Source organism: Chelonia mydas, chromosome 1, assembly GCF_015237465.2.
Source record: "Chelonia mydas isolate rCheMyd1 chromosome 1, rCheMyd1.pri.v2, whole genome shotgun sequence".
In the NCBI taxonomy this organism is placed as follows: Eukaryota; Metazoa; Chordata; order Testudines; family Cheloniidae; genus Chelonia; species Chelonia mydas.
This window is the reverse complement of record NC_057849.1, coordinates 199,737,008-199,745,155: the sequence shown is the minus strand read 5'-3', so window position 1 is coordinate 199,745,155 and position 8,148 is coordinate 199,737,008. Positions and strand designations below refer to the sequence as shown.

General features: G+C 47.1%; 1 long non-coding RNA gene across 1 annotated transcript; it reads left to right on the top strand.

Moving 5' to 3' along the window:
• Window positions 1-932: 932 nt before the first annotated feature.
• LOC122464175 lies at window positions 933-5,985 on the top strand. Its single transcript, XR_006288104.1, has 2 exons — window positions 933-1,696; window positions 5,150-5,985. It is a non-coding gene; the product is annotated as an uncharacterized LOC122464175 (long non-coding RNA).
• The last annotated feature ends 2,163 nt before the right edge of the window (window positions 5,986-8,148 follow it).

Here is an 8,148-nt window from a genome sequence, read left to right as displayed (position 1 = left end):
GAAATTGGTAGGGCCCTAGCTATGATTGAATATGACCACTGATATTGAAATTGCCACTGTTATACAATTGCAACAAATCTTGTACAAAGTATGTCATGTAAGGCATCAGTGGAAAAGTTATGATTTGCTAAGTATGATTATCCTGTTTATACACATGTAACATTCTTGTAAGTATGAATATTGGCTATGTACTGGCATCATACATATGTGCTGTATTCCTGGGTAACGCCCACCAAATAAAATTTACAACAGGAGTGGATGAACTCTGCAGAAACAAAAAGTTCAGTTTCCATAAAAATGTTCCTCATGCAAATAACAGAAGTGGGGAAAGTACAGAGTGCCTCCCACTGGGTCCTCTACTGCCTGCACTGCATCTGGAATGATGGAGCTAGAAGTATAAGGACAATCTATGCAAAATCTCCAAGGGCATGACACAGCACTGAACTCACTGAGTGGAAGTGAGGAAAGAGATTTTGCAGGTGCCCCTGTCTTTATCACAGGCCAGAACCAAAACCCTGGATCCAAATGTCCCTGAACTCTAGAGTGTTTGAATTCAAGATGTCTACTTGAACATGTGATTGTGACTTAAGTCAGCACGGACCTAAATAGATCTTTCTATTCAGTGGTTGCCTGGAGGCAGAGGGGCAGCTACTTACCACCTTTATTCTTGTGGTAAGAACCTGCCACTCTTCCAAATGATCCCTTGCAACAGATCTTTAGGGCTGCACTGAGCCATGAGAGGCTCAGGGTTCCATCCTACATGACCGCTAAAACGAAGTTGAGGTGTGCACCCCATTCTGACTCTGAAAGAGTTAACTGGAGTGAGAGAGGCCAATTAACGCACCTGGTTACATCTGGAGGGTGAGCCAGGCACAATTAAGGATAAGTCTCCTCTGGGTGAGGAGCTGAGTGGTTAGTATAAAGAGAGGAAGTCTGAGCAGAAAAGGGTAATAGGGAAAAACTTTATAGTTGCTCTCTGAGGCTAGACTATGGTGGGATAGGGATGCCCTAGGGGGAGAGTTAGCCCTGAGATCTTCTCCTAAATAGAAAAGTCTGGCAAGAGGCTAGGGGAGACATGGAGCAGGCTCTAGTGGTGAGGACCCTGATTAAAAGGGCAGAATCCTGACTTCCAGGGAGAGAGCTATGGGAGGTGTCCTATAGGGCATTTAGGAACCATAGAAGGAAGGTCAAGTCAGAGGAGAGCAGAAACTAGTTTAAATTTATACTTCTGGTTTGGGATGTACTGTGAGGAGCCCTGCCCCTGAAAGGAGGCTGAATTTTGAGAGGCTATGGAAGAGGCTTGGTGACAGGATTCATAGGAAGAAGACTAGGGAGCAAGAAGTCTTGTGGCATAAACCATGACTACTTGTCCATGGTTCCTTGAGTGGAACCTTATGTAGAGAGTGAGCCTGGGTTCCCCTACCAGCCCCTGGGAAGGTGGTGTAAAGCCTCTGAGAGGGGGATATGACCTACTAGAAGCCCTGAGAAGAGGGTATATGGACCACTGGGTCCAGAACTGAAGGTGGCAGACTGGATGGAGGGATCTGGCATTTGTTCTTGTTGGCTTTTCAACAAGCTCTGAATGTAACCTGGCTGGAGAACTGAGTCACAAGATGGAGGCTGACCACTGCAGGGCTATCAGCAAGGGGTGCTAGATGAGGAAAGTCTACTATGCCCATGAAGTGGTGCCCCAGAAGTGAGTTAACTTTTCTCTGAGACTATTCTATACACCAGTGCTGTCTTTCTCCTTTCCCTGGGGGTGCTCAGCCCCAGGCCCTGCCCCCACTCCACCCCCATCTTGCCTCTTCCTGCCAAGTTCCTCCCCTGAGTGTGCCCTGCCCCTGCTCCTCCCCCCAGTGACTCCTGCATGCTGCGGAACAGCTGATTGTGCTAGGTGGGAGGCACTGGGAGGGAGGGGAAGAAGTTGAGCTGTGGGGCTGCTGCCAGGTAGGAGGTGCAGGGGATGGATTGGGGAGAGATGGCTGCCAATGTGTGCTAAGCACCCACTAATTTTTTTCCATGGATGCTCCAGCCCTGGAGCACCCAAGGAGTCAGCACCTAGGATTCTCTATCCACTGCCTTCACTCTGTAAACCCTTACTCTTACCCTGCCCCCAGAATGAGTGATACTACAAGTTTCCTGTAGCTCTAGAGAATACTGCCTCTTTCTCCTCTGCCTGGGCCGACCTCTGCCATGGCCGTAGAGCTTCTGCTCCTACCTCACCCCAAACCCACAGGGCAAATGCTAGTTACAGTAGACAGGATTTGTAGTATTGTCTTTGTGTTTTACCTTGCCATGCCATGGTACTTTCACACTTCCAGGAATACCTAGTGGTTGGGGGATCCACTGGCTGCATGGCTCTCATCAGAGAGGTGGGGAGCTGGGTGGGCAACAAAGTGGCAGATGAAATTCAGTGCTGATAAATGCAAAGTAATGCACATTGGAAAACATAATCCCAACTATACGTATAAAATAGTGGGGTCTAAATTAGCTGTGACCACTCGGGGATCTTGGAGTCATTGTAGATAGCCCTCTGAAAACAGCTGCTCAATAGGCGTGGCAGTTCAAAAAGTGAACCGTGTTAGCAATGGGCTAGATAATGACAGAAAATATCAGAATGCCACTGTATAAATCCATGGTACGCCCACACCTTGAATGCTACATGCAGTTCTCGTTGCCCAATGTCAAATATATGTATATTCAAATTGGAAAAGGCACAGAGAAGGGCAACAAAAATTAAGGGTCTGGAACTGCTTCCATATGAGGAGAGATTAAAAAAAAGGGACTCTTCAGGTTGGAAAAGAGAAGACTAGGGGGGGATATGATTGAGGGCTATAAAATCATGACTGGTGTGGAGCAAGAGAATAGGAAGCGTTTGAAGGGGTAAATAGCAACACTACAACCATGGGGTCACCCAGTGAAATTAATAGGCAGCAGGTTTAAAACAAATAAAAGGAGGTACTTCTTCACACAATGCAGTCAACCCATGGAACTCATTGCCAGGGGATCTTTGGAGGCCAGAAGTATAACTGGGCTCAAAAGAATGAGATGTTCCTGGAGGATAGGTCCATCAATGGCTGTTAGCCAACATAGATGACTTGTGCCCCCTAATAATGGAGGGGCGCAATCTAAATGAGAGGACACATGGCTGCCTCATGTGTCTCTTCTGCCCACCAACCCCCACCCTGCCCTGTGCCAAGCCTGGAGCCACCGTGCTCTCCCCATCCCACCAGAGTCCGCTGCTGGTAGGGGATCTGTTCTGCTGCTTCCGCACCTCCCTCTCACCTGGCATGTTCGGCTGCTCTCCCTGGTAGCTGGGCCTGGGCGGGGAACGGGAGGGAGACGCTTCTCACGCCAGCTGGAGCTGGCCACTCTGGGTCGCTGACTCTGTGCAGTGCAGCAGCTGCCTGAGGGAGAGCCTGGCTGGGGAGGCAGGCTGCCAGTGGTGGGGTGGGGGTGGAGGGCTGAGCGAGCCAGAAATGTGCTGGGGTGGGGGAAGGAGGTGACTTTGGCTCACATGGCTCCTGTCCCTGTCAGCTGGGCCCAGGCAGGGGCACCCCACCACTGGCACCTCCCCAGCCAGGCTCTCTTAGGCAGCTGCTGTGCTGCACAGAGCAGTGACCCGGAGTGGCCAGCACAAGAAGCGACTGGTTCCACCCCCTTCAGCTCTCTGGGCAGGCTCGGCTACCAGGAATGGGGGCTGAACATGCCAGGGGGCAGGCACAGCAGGAGAAGGACAGAGCTCCTCTCCCTCCCTCCCCCAGCAGGCCAAGCAGAAATCTGGGAGAGCACTTGACTCCATATGCCCCCACTACACTTTGCCTGTGATAGCCAAGATGGTCAGGAGTGCAACCCATGCTCTGGGTGTCTTAAGCCCCTAGCTGGGAGTGGAGGGCAGGATGGATCCCTTGATACTTGCCCTATTCTGTTCATTCCCTCTGAAGCATCTGGCATTGGCCACTGTTGGAAGACCAGATACTGGGCTAGAGGGACCATTGGTCTGGCCCAGTATGGCCGTTCTTATTAACAGAGCTTTAGAAAGAATAAAATCAACACGACTAAGGCTTAAGAAAGCTAGAAATCCAAAAGTGCCCTAATCACCCTTAAATAAGGAGCTTTAAAATGTTTAGAGTCAAGATAGGACAAGGTCACACAGAGTGCAACTGGGGATATGAAATTCCCTAAAGCTGGGGGGTTAACACTCATGTTTTGGTTTGGGACCACTTTGTCTTTAAAGGTGACCTGCAAAGGATTTTTTTAAAAAAATTGGATTTGAGCCCTCTCATTTTTTACCCTGACACATCTGTCAGGGATAGTCTAGACCAGTGGGTCTCAACCAGCGGTTCAGGGACCCCTGGAAGGGCTGCAAGCAGGTTTCAGGGGTCTGCCAAAATCAAGCTGAGAGCAGGGCTGGTGTTAGATCCACTGGATCCCAGAGCAGAAAGCTGAAGCCTGAGTCCTGTCACCTGGGGCTCATGCTAAAGCCCAAGTAACTTAGCTTCATGGGACCCCCTGTGGCGTGGGGCCCCAGGCAATGGCTCTGCTTGCTACCCCCTAATGCCAGCCCTGGCTTTTTATCTACTGGATATGCAGAAAAGCAGTTGTGGCTCAGGTGGGTGGTGGAGTTTCTATAGCATGCTTGGGGCAGGGGGGTTGCTCAGGGGGAAAAGGTTGAGAACCCCTAGTCTAGATAATATTTAGTCCTCTCTCAGTGCGGGGAACTAGACTAGATGACCTATCAAGGTCCCTTCCAGTCCTACATTTCTATGATTCTATAGCGAAGTACTGATAGATTGAAGGATTCCTCTCTATTCCCACCACTTGGATTTTGTTTTGTTTTTTTTTTTGTTTAGGGTTTTTTAGTTTGGAAATATCCGGAATATCAAGTCAGATCTTCCTGGAAGAGTCTTTGGTGGTCTCATTAGATGTGTGGTGAGTTCTCGCACCTTAATTGAAGGGGCTCATGTGTTGACTCTTTAACAAGACTTCCTTTTGCCCAAGCTTTACCTCCAATGCCCAGTGATGTAGCTAGCAAAAAACAAATGCTAGAACTTTCAAATGTGAGTGCCTCCAGTTAGACACCTGAATCCATGCTGAGGTACTGAAATGAGTTGCCTGGCTATATATCTATATACCTTTTTTTCCCCAGGACCTCTGAGCATTCTTCAAGCTCCCAGTGAAGTCCAGAAAAGCTCTGCAGCAAAAGATATTTGGGAAAGTGATCAGGTTTGTGCTTTTTTTTGGTCTGTTGTATGCTGGTGAAAAGGACTACACTGACAACTCAAGGCTGACCAAAAGTGAATCTGGCTAAGGCTTGATGATGTTGCAATTTTATGCATGGTGGCACATAGCAAAGTTGTTGCACTCACTGCACATGGAAGCAGCACCTAACAAAGTAAGGTTGCAAGCAGGATTAAATGCTAGTAGTAATATGCTTCCAACTTCTCCTGAAAGGAGACTGAACTCCCCCATAGGCATTCCATTCAATCCTTGGCCTCCTGGAGACAAACAACCAACAGGGGCTAACTGATGCTAAATGCAAAGGTGGATTTGGTGGCATGGGCACCTCTTCTCTGAGAACTGGACTGAAATCCCAACCCATTTCACACAGGATGCCCAGCAGCCATCAGATGGCAACAGCTTTTGGTCCCTGCCCATCTGAGTTGGACTGGAACAGGCAACTTGTTGGCATCCCACGAAAGCCACACAGTTCTCCCCAATGTCTTTCAAAATGTAGCTGGTTCATGTTTAAGGAGTTTGGAACACTAGCCTGACCTTTCATTCCCTCGACACGTCGTCCTGAGACAATTTGGTGGGGGAGACCTTTTTTGTTGCCCTTGGATATTTCATAATTGTAAATATTTTATAACAAGTTAAATGTTAATTGTGTGCTGTCGTGGGAGAAGATCCATTGTCATAGTCAATTAACATTTAATTTATTAGCCATCAAATATTTAAATAGTTGATATCCAATGAACCTTTTCACTCTCCATTTGTCAGAATGGATCCTTCCAACTCAGCCATCCAGAGAACTTTTCATGGGGACACTATGGAAGAATAGCTTACAGAAGACTATTTTGTCCCTGTTTTCTTTTCTAGGTTTGCCAATACAGTATAAAAACTCTGAACAGTAGCAGAATGAATAGGCAAAGGGATGACCATACCTGCAGTCTTCTGGTATCTCATTCTGACTCAAGTAGCGCCATCTTGGAGGATTTGCCTATAGCTCTCAATGACATAAGTGCCTCCTTATGTCACTTCACCGCATTTGGGCTGCATCTCATTCAATCTCTTGTCCTTCAAGTCCCTACGTCTCAGTCCCTGCATATGTTTCTGATCTGGTGTCCTTTCACATTTTCCCACCCCCCTGACTTTCCCTCAGTGCTCACCCACCTCTTTCAACTTCTTCCTTCAGACATCTCTCTGCCTTCTAGGCTATCCTCCTCTTGCCTGTTTGCCTCACTTCATTTGGTTTAGACTCCCAGCAGCAACTACCCTGCGCGCCCCCCACCCCCCCAAAAAAATTAAGACCTCAAGATGAATGTCTGGAAGAAAACCATCATTGCTGGCAAAGTTTTCTGATGGCCACAAACTGGTGGCATGGCAAATAATGACTGGGACAGGTCAGTTACATAGCACAACTGGGATTGCTTGGTAAGAATGTGGTTTGTTTTTTTTAATACAGCTGAATGGAAGGTCAAACATCTAGCAATGAAGAACGTAGGGCGTTTTTACAGACTGGAGTTGGGGGGACCATATCCTGGAAAGTAGAGACTCAGCAAAGGACATAGGGTTCATGATAGATATAACCAACCAAACATGAGCTCCTGGTGCAGTGCTGTGGCTAATAGGCATGATCCTTGGGTGGGGAGCAGGGAATATCAGGAGTAGGAAGGTGGTATTATATTACCTCTGTATGCAGCATTAGTGAGACCCCCTGCAGGAATACTGTGGCCAGTTCTGGTGTCGGTACATAAAAAGGATGTTAGAAAAATTTGGAAAGGATTCAGAATAAGCTAGAAGAATGAATCAAGGTCTGGAAAACCTGCCTTAAAGTGAGAAACTTAAGAAACTGTCATTTAGCTTATCAAAGAGAAGGTTGAGAGATGACTTCATCAGCACAAGTATCTACATAGGGAGAAGATGGCTGATGAATCTAGCAGACAAAGGTATAATGCGATCCAATGGTTGGAAGCTGAAGCTAGATGAATTCAGGCTGGAAACAAGGCACAGTGAGATCTGAAGCTCCCCTTTGTTAACACACTATACATGATCAGAATCTTGGTACAAAATATACCTTGCAAGGTATCATTTGGAAATTAATAACTTTTGTCAATATCATGGTGAAATGTGGATAGCAACATTATATGTAAAGCTATTAAATCCCCCTGGATGATTGATGATAGCACATGTTCAAAACCAGGCAGTCCTGCCTAGGCAAAAATTGTTCAGGATTGACCTATTTAACAACCGTTCCCTAAATTTACATGTAAGTAGTACTCTGGACCCTCAAAACAGTACGGGGAGGAGATGGCAGGAAAACAAACAACTTGCATTTTAACAAACCCAAGTTGCGGGGGGGAGGGTCAGTAACTGTCTCCTGCTGGAAGACTGTAGGTGAGAGAGGCCATTTTAAACAAAGCCTTGAGCTCAAACTTGCTAGATTAAGTTTAGACTTTTAAATGAGCGTTCACTCTTATTTGCTGGTAACCATTCCAAACTTACCTTGTACTTGAATTCACTTAAAATGCTGTCTCCTTTTTGTTTTTAATCTAAACCAACCCAGTGTGGTGTTTAACTGGAGTTACCAAACAGTTCACTTTAAAGTAGCAAACTATTGAATAGTGACTTTTTACAGGAGCCACAAACGCTAAGATCTGAGTTGTCCAGGAAAGGGCTGGACAGTGCATGATTTTGGAGAAAATCCAGGCGTGGGAGTGTGTTGGAGTTACTACTTGCAGGGTGACCAAGCCTGGTGAAAGCCAGAATGGGGCTGTAGACAGGCTGCAGGGGTCAGAGCTGCTGACCCAGGACATTCTAATACACAAATAACTAAGGGTGTGACCTGCATGCTAGTAGGCTGGTTATGAATGACCCAGGTTGCGTGCTACCTCAGCAAAGCATTGTGAGGCACCTGAGGTCATGGGA